Raw genomic sequence first — 13,589 nt, 5'->3', positions numbered from 1 at the left:
AGCCACTCGAACGCCTGCGATTGATCTAATCCATTAGTATAGATTTCCGTACTTAGTGATAGTGGGAATGATTGGTCTATGTGGTCTTCAAATTATACAGGGTGTTAGTGACATCGTAACGAAAATTTTGAGGGATGTTTCACACCATGATCCTCAGTTAATCTCAAGTGGAATTTTTTGCCGCAAAAAAAAAATTGAATTGAAAGTAATTTAAACAAAAAAAAAAGAAAAAATCCACTTGATACTAACTCAGAATCACGGTCTGAATCGTTCCCCTCAGTATTCGTTACGATGTCACTAACACCCTGTATAATTGAGAATCACACAATAAGATATCGATATAAATGTTACTAAACTTAGGTACGAGAGGATCATTCGTTTTTTATCCGTCTCGCAACTATTTGTTTAATTATCAAGTTGCGTCAAGCTTAAACAGGCAAAGTTTTACTGAATCACACAAAACGGTTCGCGACTGATATTCAAAAATCGCCATCAGAAATTTACATAGGACCAAACGCCAAATACCCAGTGCAGACATTCAAAAATGCACGCTTTCGTCTCATTCATAACAGTTGAAAAACCTCGTTTAAAACTCTGAACCGCGTAGAACACACAAATAAGCAACTGTGAACTTTATGAAATCCAATATGGCAGACGTCCGAAATGAGTGATGGATCTTTACTCTTACATTAATGCTTAGCTTAATCCACTATGCCCTTATACTGTTAGCTATTGTGGCTCGGAATCCGAAAAGAATAAACAAAAGTCGTGGCCTACAATGGCCAACATCGCTGCAAACAATCGGTAGCCTTTATGATTCTTCAAACTTCATTGTTGATTTTTTCAATGGAAGTTTTAATTGCCGAAGACGATGCATTTGATTTTAATTAACGAAAAGCTCTGTCTTACGTAAGAAATTTTGTTAAAAGTATTAATGTATGGTGTGAAAGAAGACGACCGATAGAGATGAATAAAAGAAGAAGAAGGCAGGAAGATGATGATGAAGCAATTTTCACTCTGATTCTTTGACTGTTTTTAAAGGAATATACAGTATTGAACGTAACCGAACAGGACCGAACTCCGGTCAAGTAATCAAAAAGAAAATATATCCGAAAAGCATTACACGGAGAAGTAAATTTTATTTTGTACTTCACAAATTACGTCGCCATTTTAACGCTATTAACAAATACAAGCAATCATTTTGACAATGTTAATAATATTTCGCAAAGTTCACAATAAAGCTGTTAAGGTAATGACAGTGGGGCAGACAGGTGTAAAATCACTATTTGCTTTCGTAATACTATGTCGTGAGAACGACAAATATCTCGAGGCAAATTGTTTGATTCAGTAGTACGAGCCTCTAGACTATCATTTGGTTGTACCTATAAGTTGCTCTGTAACCGCGATATTAAAATTACAAATAAAATTAAATGTTTATGTCATACTTACATTGCCCACATTAAAAACAATTCTACGCGGCAAAAAGCATAATGGCTTGTTGTGGGCACATAATGTACGCAATGGTTGATTTTATAGAGTTGTCCTATTGAAACAAGACTTTAAGGAAGCTTGAATATGTCAAGGAGTAGGTTTCGTGCCGAAGAGTAAGTATACTAGTTAACCTCCACATCTAAGGACAATAGACAATATAGTTCGCCAAGAAAGGCGTCGGAACAAAAACACGGATGCACCACGCGATCAGTCGGGAATCATAAATAATTAGAGATTCTATCGGTGTTTTATTATAACTCATTTGCTTTGATTTCAAGTGCTCATTAAGCTTATATACCTTGGTATATAATGAGTGATACCTTGGTATCACGTGAGTAGATCTATTGCTACCACCTGATTCGCTTATTAGACAGAACAATAAGAAGTATTGTCGCGCCTGCATGTCACTTAGTGCATCGGTTTCTATTGTAAATAGAATATCATCGTTATCGGATACGAGACGTGGATAAATTGACTCGTCTACTTTCCACGCGTCGCCTACTAATTTTAATTCCATGGTCTATTAAATCCTATCTCGTTGCATAGCAATAACCGGCGATATCAACAGCGTCTGGCGTTGAATCGACAAGTGGGTCGTATTAATTGCAGCTAGAGAGATATCTCAATCTGGCAATTCGAATAGATGACTCGATGCATCGATGCAAATGGTAACAAATTAACTCGAGCACTCGTCCGAGGCTCGAGAGAACGCCATTCATGTGACTGGCATGAAAGAGTTGTCCGTACGTTATTATTGGCCTAGTTTCTGCAGCACGAGAAAATTAAATCTTAACATTTTTTTTTCTAGAAAATTCATCGTTGTTTCATGTTATGACCAATAGGGCTAATATGCGCAACATGATAAAATTTTATCACGGTCATTTGACGATGTCATTTCGTCGATTGGTGCTATTATGTGAAACCAAATAAGTTATGTCGTTCCGTCAAAATATGAACAAAACCACGGGGTACGCATGTTAGGGAAAAAAACAAACTTATCGATTTCCACAAAATTTATTGAATCATTCGATAATTTTATCACGTTGCGCATGTTAGCCCTTCAAGACCTACTTAAATTTTGTTTTTTATATATGGGCTAGGTACTTGACGAGGCAGAGCATTGAACGGCTATAGTCTAGTCTAGATTCTAGATCGTCGAGAAGATAAGTAAATTCTGGTAAGCCTCTGTTCTGTGTTAAGCGACATCGCGAGATACACGGTTATCAGGATGCATAAGAATTTGGCACACGATCATTCAGTTCAAAAAATAATAAACATGTGCTCAGCCGACGATGAAAAAAAAAAACATTAGTGGATAAAGCGTGATCGTCGTTCAGGCATGGAATGTTTACTTCATCAATATTATCACCCTCTCATCTTTACTACTATTCGCAATGTTATGCACATTTATAAAATACTTTACGATTATTGGTATTATTATGAGTATTTGTGAGTAATCAACTTCATATAATATTTACCCTAATTAGTTCTCAGGGCAGTATGAAGATAATATTTACTTTATTTATTATGAATGTTTGTTAACATATTCGAATGTTAATTATCACGTACACGTAATGTGGATGAACGTTTGGGTTTATATACCTATTCAATACAAATACAAAGAAATTAGTTGGTTTATTGGAAAACAAACAGACAAAATGTAAACCTATGACTTCAAGTCACGGAACAGAATGATCGCGATCGCGAATGCGTAATCGATTATCCTCACGACTATAATCTTCATTTCCTATTATTAATATCTTATAAAAAATATGTAATAATTTATCAAAGTAGATTATCCGTGCTACATTTTATAATAGAGAAACCTTTACTTACGAATTACGCACCCTGATTTATTCCGACTTCATTATGTTACGTTTCTACAACTTTCATGTTGTGGTAAAAAATTTGCCTAATAGTGGTCTATCACAAAAAACAAAGTTACAGATTTTGAATCACCTCTTCTAAAATATTTTCACGCTGAATTTTGGCTACTGTTTCTTAAATCAAGCGACATTTGAATGTTCTATCGTATCGCATTTAATCTCAATATGTACAATAAACCATTTTATACCACTTTAATATTACATGACCATAATTTATATATTCAATTTCAAAATTTTATTAGCGTGTAAGTCACTCAGACTTCAGTATTTTGCGACATTACTTACATCACTTTGAATTTATTGTGGTTTTGCCCACTTCTTATTGTGTAAGGAGCTTTCATTTAGAGGGTTCTGTGGTTTACGACGTCACGTAAAATGGTCATTAATTTTGTATTGTATTTCCGATCGGATCGTGACCGAAATAGGACAAACACACCGACACACGCACGTGCGAGTTCTACTATTAGATTAATAGCTGCTAAGGCCATTATGCCACTTTGCTTTCCTCAATCGATTTCTTTTGCAAATATTTGAGTTATACTCAACCTTGCATTTGAGTTCCGTGGCGGGGAAATCTCCAAGACACATAAGCAGCTGCAAATCTAGTTGTCAAATATGAGGTTTTATGTTGACCCTTTGATGTGTATAGTTATAATTTTAACTAAGATTAGGAATTTCCAAGTTGCAAACGATTAAATAATGGTCATAAGTTTGCAACTTGGCTAAGGACCCTATTCTTATCAAAAGGAATGATATACCTTTCAATTAGACCTTTTTGGTGTGACTTATTGATTTGCCGCAAATAGCATTAACTACTGGGCCGGACAACTGCGGAGCGCTGAGGGTTCTCACCCGGTACAACACTTAAGACAACAGGCCTGAGGGTGCCCAGTTGGGGGCGAACCTCGGCTCAGGGCGTCGTCGGAGAGGATGATATTTAAATCGACCCTAGTAGGTCAATAGCGATAAACGCTGAATGAGGGTAGTCGTCGACCACACCGGCGGGGCCGCTATCTATGGCTGCCTCTATGGCTAGAGTAATCGGGTAATTCAATTGACTGGTAATCGGCAACCGATACTGGTTGACCTTACTCTAAATTTGTGTAATGTTCACTGGCTTTTAGCGCTGACTATCTTTTCTTAGAACCAACAGAGAGATTGCTTTTCAAAGAACTTACAAATACGAAATCCATTAGCTAGGTACAATTAATAGCTAACCTCCAACGATAGCTATTACTGAAAGAATCTTGTTTATAATTGACAAGATGGAGCGTGTAATCGATATGCCACTAGTTTGATGGATGGCAACAGTTAATCTCTGAAAGAACAGCGATTAGCGAACGACGGAGAAGCAAAATTTAAGAGAGATCCGATCTTCAGACGGTCTTAAACTGGCTTATCGGATCTAAATTAATGCCAGGGTTGGGAAACAAATGGTCGTAGATCTTCTCTAATGATGATGTAAGGATGGATCGTTACCTTGTTTTCGACGAATAAGAAATAACAACGAACAAGGTTTTGTCTTAGTTTTATTATATATAGTATTGCTAATATCAATGGCCTGGGGCGCTAAGCAATTTGTGTTCCTTATTTTGTTGGCGGTTCGTTTGTGAGTCAATTTGAATTGATATGGATAATGATGTGATCGTGTAAATATTTGATAATTATATACTTAGATAAGATTTTAAAATATAAACTATATAAACTATTATTCCCTAATAAAGTAGCATGGAAAATGTTGCACCGACAAGAGCGTGGCTCTTAAATTGATGATGATGATGAAACTATTATTGTGTATGAAGCGATTGGTGAATGTGGAGGAAGCAAGAGTGTGTCAAGATCTAAGCAAATGGAATTCTATAGTCTCTGCTTACCCCGGTGGGAAATAGGCGGGAATTTATGTATGTATATATGTATGTTTTAAAATTTATGTGTGTATGTCTTATTGACAAGAACAGGAAAGCTACATGTACGTTGTATTTAGCACAAGCTCATCCATTTCTCCCATGACTCTAACATGTCATATAAGTTGATTGACAAGAGCAGCAGCACAGTAGACTCTATTCTTAGTTGACCCAAACCCAGTGCAATCTTGGAGAAATTAAACTATCTATTAAATAATATTATATCAAACGAGTTATGTAATCAAGATAAGACTACAGTCTTTAGACTAACTAAACATAATAGTTTCATATGCAACAATAGTTGAGAAACAGATTATTTATGAGCACGACCTTAAAGGTGGTCTGGTCTGCTATCAGCATACATAAGCTATGAGTCAAAGGTGGCCTAAATACAGTTCGATGCTTATAGAAAGTGATGGATCGTTGCAGCAGCCGTTATGCAACGAAGGCCTAAGTCTTAATATGACGTAAGAACAAAGCATCCACACACATGTTAATTAGATCAGAATTCAAGAACTGGGTTGCGAAATCTTGAGCCTGTTTGTAAACTTTTTGACTGGTTTACTTACCTACATCTACGTACATACAGTCATAGATAATTCTAAGTCGGTTATAACTGTAGAGGTAGATACAGATAAAAATCTTATTTAAAACAAATTGGACCTAGTCATAATAATGGTGCTAATTCCTGTAAACATCATCCAATATTAAGTTATACCTGTCATTTTCTTATCGGACATCGACAGGCATAAATCAAAAACAACCTTCTAAAAAATTTACTTTGGCCAATAATCCGATTGAATTAAGTTGACAGCACACGTCAAATGGTTTGCATACCAGCTAGATACCTATTTGATTCGCCCGGGGTATTCATTGATTTTAAAATTAACAGTTGTCAACCATCTGTCCCTTTCTTTTTCGACAGATAAGAAAATGACGGGTATAACTTAAAATTGGATGGTGTTTACAGGAATTAGCACCATTATTATATAATTATTAGAAGGTGTCTGCAGGAATCGGGGCCACCAGAACGACAAACTGTAGGTACTTGTACCTACCTTTATAGTCACTAGCTATTACCGTAATAACATAATTATTTAGATACCATCAAGGGAAGTTGGAGAAACATGGATCTATTATTTTCAATACAAAAAAAGTCTCATATAATATTCATTGCAATCTGCAACAAGCCCGACATGATAAGCATAAAGGTCTTTTCCACCTCTTTTTCATAAACGTGTTAGTGAAACAGAGCAGACTTAAGGTCAACGTCTCGCGTACATTTGGCAAAACGTTTGTTTATATTTGTTATGTCAATAATAGCGAGTGATTGTGAATTTCTATGATGAAATAGATTTGTAGAAATCATAATATTATTCAATTGATACTCGTAGTAGAGGACCAAGAGAGGTACGATAACCGTATTTTATTTTGGTCTGTAACAGGTGTTTGTGGGCGAAGATTTTTGTTTGACTGAGCTATGAAGGTATTGTTCAGACTTTTATCTTTGTTTGGTATTTTGCTAAGGAACTACTGAGTTAGGTAAACATGTAGAGGACTCGTTTATACGAATACTACCTATGTACTTAGATGTATCCTTGCATAATTGAATACGTAGGTTAGTCATAATGCATATTCTTAGTTTTCATTCTCACCAGGACATCATGGTATCGCGACCGTTGTCAAATGCTACATCACCTGGTGTTGGTTGCGTAATGCGAAACCAAGAAACACCACTACACAACACTAGGGGTGTTAGCCAACTTGCAAACTTTTGTGTATTTTTTGTCACTATCATTATAATTTTTCGTAATTGTTTGCAACTTGGCTAAGGCCTTTGGTGTCAATAGGAAACATTTTGCTGGTGACGCGAACGTGGTGGCGCCAGCAAGCCCTTATTCAAATATATTATATTCTAAATAAAATACTATCCTCTTAAAGCCCAGATTTCCAAACACATCAAACACGTTAAACATTGAGACTTACGACTCTGTATAATAAATAAAATATTTTGTGTTTGCACCATCCAACTACAGCGGTTAGCAACATCAAAAAACGCTAAAGAAAGAGTACGTTGTATTCGGGTATTTAACCCCAGTTGAGTCAACGCGGCATTCTCCGCATGAAACGTTTGAAGTTGAAGGCACTACAGCGCAAACAAATACCAGACCTCGTGGTGTGGCGGGGAGGTGAAACCCCGCACTTGTGTCAATATGTTCCCCAGCCCGCGTGCCTATGGCTTCAGGAAACTTTTAACTTATTCCTGTTTTAAAAATTTCTATCTTAGTTTAAAAATGTCTCCATTACTGGGATAAGATTCCAACATACCAAAAACCAAATCGATAGTTTTTAAAATTCAACTACTTCTGTTCTTGAGTGAGTAATTTTAGATTGTCAAACCAGAAACACGTAAAAAGCCCCGGTAATAAGTATTCCGCTGTGACATCATAATTATGTAAACATTATTCAAGAACACTTACCTCTTCAATGTATTACTACCCGTTAAATTATGTTAAATAAAACAGTAATTACACACGCAACAGATGATGCAAGAAAACTATAGATTTTAGTAATAACTGTCCAGTCAGTTTGAGAAGGAAAGGCCATTTATTAAACGGAGGCGTGTTATTTGCGTGTGGCTCAGCCGATTTCAGAGCGGAATCTGTGTACATACGTTCAGAGATTTACTGGCAGTAAACCACTATTTCCCGATCGCAACCCAATTCTGGCGAATACTGTTATTACACATAACAATATTAAGATACGGCTTCACAGATGAGACGATGCGGCTCTGAACCGTGTAATTTTCGGGGGCGTGTCCCAGACTTTTCCTCGGGCAGATGCAATCCGATCAATTTTCGGAGGTCATAAGATAGTGATCTCGAGTATATTATCGGGGGCATCTGTAATCGGTTGTCTTGACGTGACCCGTGTAAGGAATTTGGGTGTCCGTTACTTATGTTACGATTGTTGAGGAGTCGTGCGTGCCGACAGCGGTGGTGTGGTTACACTCGCCACTTACCAGCCATTACGGCCGGTTATGTAACCGAAGCTCAACATTATGGGTGAGTGGAGTAGGAATACGGGATAACAAATTATGTGGAAAACAAAGAATTGCCTTAATAGTTCCTGTGTTCTGTTCTTCTGAAAAATGAATTATTAATATAAGTACTTAATCACTAAGGTAAATGTAGAAGATGCGATATAGACAAAACTAGGAATTTATTTATTTATTTATTTATTTATATATTAAGTAATCTTTATTTAAAAATTACCATGTTTTGCAAAGCTATGTTTTGTTAATTTAATGTCACATGACAATGCTCAAGGTTTTAGGAATAATGGACGAGAAACCACCTAACAGTCAGTCATATTAGGAGGACAGTAGTGAACACAAAAAACATTTCATTCATTTACAAAGTCGTTCGTGCCGACATGCGGTTATAATTATTTTACCTTAAACTTGGCCATATGACTATAATTTTATTGTAACATAATATACTTACAGGTGGCTACAGATTATTTTAGTGTTGTAACGAATTCGAGTTATAACCATTATAATATTAATAAAATTAAGTCATTAATTATTTCATTATAATATTATTATTTTTATGGACTAAGTTTTCTTTAATAATTTTATTGTTTAATATTAATTTATTATTATTTTTATTTTATTATTTTGAAGACTCAAATAGGTTTTGTTTTTGATTTCAATTGATTTCTCTATAAATAAAAATAACTCAAAAAGACAAATGCGAGAGCAATCTGACTGTTGGTAGCTATAATATTTAAAACTTAATAAATAGTATTTTGTAAAAAAAATATACTATAAACTTGAAAGAATTAACCAAATGCCTAAATGAAAATTAAAAAAGAAAAGAAAAACACAATAAGTATACTAACTAACGCATCTGTAAAATAGTTCCATATATTTTAGGTAGGTATAAGAAACTCTGAACTATATTTTTTAAAGGTTTAAGTTCTATCGTATGACTTCAGTGTTCAGACCGGGTCTATTCCAACACTAGTCAATTTGCGTGATGCAGTAGGGTGCGTCGTCACGCGTCGACGATCGCACCATGTGATTTGAATCCGTTACACGCATGCGCCCGTATTTAGCAAAGGGACATGGACAGTGCAAACACGGTTCATACGAAGTTTATTGAAGTTTGACATAAGTAATAGGCTACTTGACAACCTTGTCAAATGAAACACTTTAAGAACCGTCAAAACAAAAGTTTTCGGTCAGTCAAATATCTTGTTTTATGTCGCCAATTGAAAAAAAACTTTTTGAATTGATTGTTCATACTTTTTTTGGAAATTTTCTAAATATTTTGTAAGTATCTAAACATCGAATGACAAAAATCGAAATTAGCCAGAAAGATTTCTATAACGGATATTATTATACTGTCCACTTTAAAAGTACACACGACTTTTGTCCATTAAACTTTATTTCGCACCCTAATATTACCTCATAATTTTGTTAAAGGCAACATTGTAGTCACCTACCTTTTGTTTAAACGTACCTGCCTAATCGCATAGAAGAATATTGTGTTTTCAGGCGGAAACTAAAGATAAACAGAATACATCAGGAAATTGGGTTGAAAAATTTTGGGACCTTTCGAACCCTAAACCCCACCTCATTAAGTATCCTTATCCCTTTCTAACTTAGGTTAAGTTTATGGTAGTTTAATTTACATAGAAAGAGATAGATGATGCTGTTTGTATGATCGGTATGCGGCGCATGCGATCAACCTTGATCAATGGATCGCATCGGACAGCTGATCGCGGTCACGATGCGAAGTAAGAAATGCGTTGGGCTCATTTGATTTGATCGGTAGGTAGTAAAATTAAGCAAAATTAAAAATTTTGGAAAAACCCACGACGGTAAAAATATCATCGTAAAAGAATAAAATAACTCAAAACCCCCGACTTAACCCAATTATTATGTAACGAAATATTATATTAGACTTAAAAATACTTTTTAAAAAAGAGTTGATATCTTGAGACATCGGTAATAGATATACTTAAGTACCTAAACAATGAATATGGCTGTTTACAGTTTTTTCCTAACGTGTCTGTTTCTCGAAGATATACTTAAATGTAGCGATAATAATTTTACCATAATACATAACCGAGGAATATCCGTCGGGGGCTGCCTTTTCTATATGAAATTTCAACAGAAATTTAATCATACTCATAAGTGTATTTTATGTCGTCGTTAAACATCTATAATTCTTCAATAATTGTATTCACGTCACTAGAAAAACTTTAGCTGGGTTAATGGCAGCCCCCGACGGATATTCCTCGGTTATGTATTATGGTAAAATTATTATCGCTACATTTAAGTATATCTTCGAGAAACAGACACGTTAGGAAAAAACTGTAAACAGCCATATTCATTGTTTAGGTACTTAAGTATATCTATTACCGATGTCTCAAGATATCAACTCTTTTTTAAAAAGTATTTTTAAGTCTAATATAATATTTCGTTACATAATAATTGGGTTAAGTCGGGGGTTTTGAGTTATTTTATTCTTTTACGATGATATTTTTACCGTCGTGGGTTTTTCCAAAATTTTTAATTTTGCTTAATTTTATTTCAGACTTTTTAGAGAGCATATACGAATTATAATCTATATAATGTGTAGGTAAGATCTCGCAAAACAATAAGTGTGATTCATCCTACCACATAATATTAAGTCCCTTATTATATATTATACAGTTGCTTTCTGTTTAAAGTTACCTCTATAACACTCATCTGAGAACATGCACCAATCACCCACGAACTCATTCCTGAAATCCGCATTGAAATCAGACAATACGTTTTAATTTTAATAATATTGCAATATAAACGTTTCACACTAATATAGCAGCGCCTCCTAGTGAGTTAATATCATAAGACTTATCTTAGACCATGCACCATTCAACTACGAACCCATTGCTGAAAACCGCATTGAAATTGGACAATTCGTTTTAATATTATTGCAATACTATTTTTCACTAATATTGTAGCACCCTCTAGAAAGACGTAATTTTTATATTATTTGGGAACATGCAATAAGCTACCACGTACACATTGCCGAAAACAGAATTTATTGTAATCGGACATTTCGTTTTGATTATATTGCAACATTGTTTTGCACTAATATTGTGGCACCCCCTAGTGAGTTACAGCCATGACACCTGTCTAAGAACATGAACTCATCAAACACAATCCCGTTATTGAAAACCGCCTCAAAATCGGATCATTAGTTTAAAAGATAGGTGGTAACATTACTTTGCACAAACGCACACACAAACATCTCTCACCCTAAACGCATATACCTGCTCCGTTCCGTCGTGGGTAATAAATGTAATTAAAATTATACTAACCGTAATTAACAACACTTTGCTTTACTTAATACATAACATACATAAACTGCCTATATACGTCCCACTGCTGGGCACAGGCCTCCCCTCAATCAACCGGAGGGGGTATGGAGCATACTCCACCACGCTGCTCCACTGCGGGTTGGTGGAGGTACTTTTACGGCTAATAGCCGGGACCAACGGCTTAACGTGCCCTCCGAAGCACGGAATCATCTTACTTTTTCGGACAATCAGGTGATTCAAGCCTGAAAAGTCCTTACCAAACAAAGGATAGTCTCACAAAGTGATTTCGACAATGTCCCCATCGGGAATCGAACCCGGACCACCAGATCGTGAGCCTAACGCTCTAACCACTAGACCACGGAGGCTGTTTACTTAATACTACCTGATTATTGAGTGATGGGTTCAAGTTTATGAATTAAATGAGGATTAATTGGATGAATTTGATTCAGTTGACCACACAATCCACGTGCCACTTATAGTCGATCTTGATTTTTCTTTAATCTTCGCCAATCACTTCGTATTATCTACAATTTATTGATTGTGATCTTCTCTGAAATCTGGCTCGAAGGACCATGAATATGCCTGATATGCCTTTTTACTGATTTTTAAGGGATTTAGGTAGCAATTAAACAGCACCGTGTTCGACGTAATTACGTGTAATCAATGGAACCGAAAAAAAAAAACGCCGTCAGAAACAATTAACTAATAAAAACTATTGCAAATAAATTGCTATTATAAATTGAAGAGGCGTTTCGAATAATATTGACTCTAAACTCTAATATTGTGGCGCCCCCTAGTGAGTTACAGACATGACACCTGTCTAATAACATGAACTCATCAAACACAAACCCGTTATTGAAAACCGCATCAAAATCGGATTATTAGTTTAGAAGATAATTAATAACATTTCTTTGCACAAACGCACACACAAACATCTCTCACCCTAAACGCATATACCTGCTCCGTTCCGTCGTGGGTAAAAAATTAGATTATGATAACAGCTTGAGGTATGTACTTACACTTAGTACAATGCTTAGAAATACATTTGTAACATCGATGGTTATAATTACGAAGTCCTTAAACGTAGCGATGCCTACTTCATTCGCTTTATAGACAACGTACGGCACTAGGGCAAAGAATATATTCACTACATGACTACAAATAGCTCTATCCGGCCAAGTGTGGCATATTAGATAATTATATATAATAAGTCACTTTGTGACAGACATTTCTAAAATGTATAACTGGATATAGCATAATACATAACTGAATATAGTAGAAACTGTTTTTGGTAATCGAATACATGCTCAAACTCTGAAACGACAAAAAACTCGATCATATCAATCCATAATGTTAATGTTTTGTACAACTCGAAAGTGTAGTTAACTATGTCATTAATACAGAAGAAGAAAGGGAACTCAAAGTGTGCTGTTAGAGACCCGGAAACAATAATCAAAATTCCTGAACGAAGCCGCAGTGGACCTATCAAAAGGTTTCTGAACATCGTTGGGCCTTCCCACGCCTTTGTTGTGTCTGTAATGAACATTCAAACATTCAAAACAACTCTTTAGGAAACTCTTCATGGACTTTGAAGGGTTACCGTTCGTTACTTTTGCTTTGTGTTCTTTGGTTCCTTTGGGTTTACGATTACTTTTATATAATATATTTCCGTAGGGTTAGAATGGCGGTTCAGTTAATATTATTAAACAAATTGAATACTCTGTTAATCACATTTGTTAATTGAATACCTTATTTACAATACTATTATTACCTCTTTTTTCACGACTTCATACTTTATGAAGGAATTTCTAGTGTGCGTCTGAGGATAATTTCGTAGATCAGGGGGTTTAAATGAACATATTCAAGCAATTCATCCAAATACAAATATTGCAATTTGAAAGTATATGTCAAATAGCAATATCGCACTATAGAT

The sequence above is a fragment of the Pectinophora gossypiella genome, chromosome 2, assembly GCF_024362695.1.
Source record: "Pectinophora gossypiella chromosome 2, ilPecGoss1.1, whole genome shotgun sequence".
Taxonomy (NCBI): domain Eukaryota; kingdom Metazoa; phylum Arthropoda; class Insecta; order Lepidoptera; family Gelechiidae; genus Pectinophora; species Pectinophora gossypiella.
The sequence above is the reverse complement of the archived record's forward strand: the minus strand, read 5'-3'. Positions refer to the sequence as shown.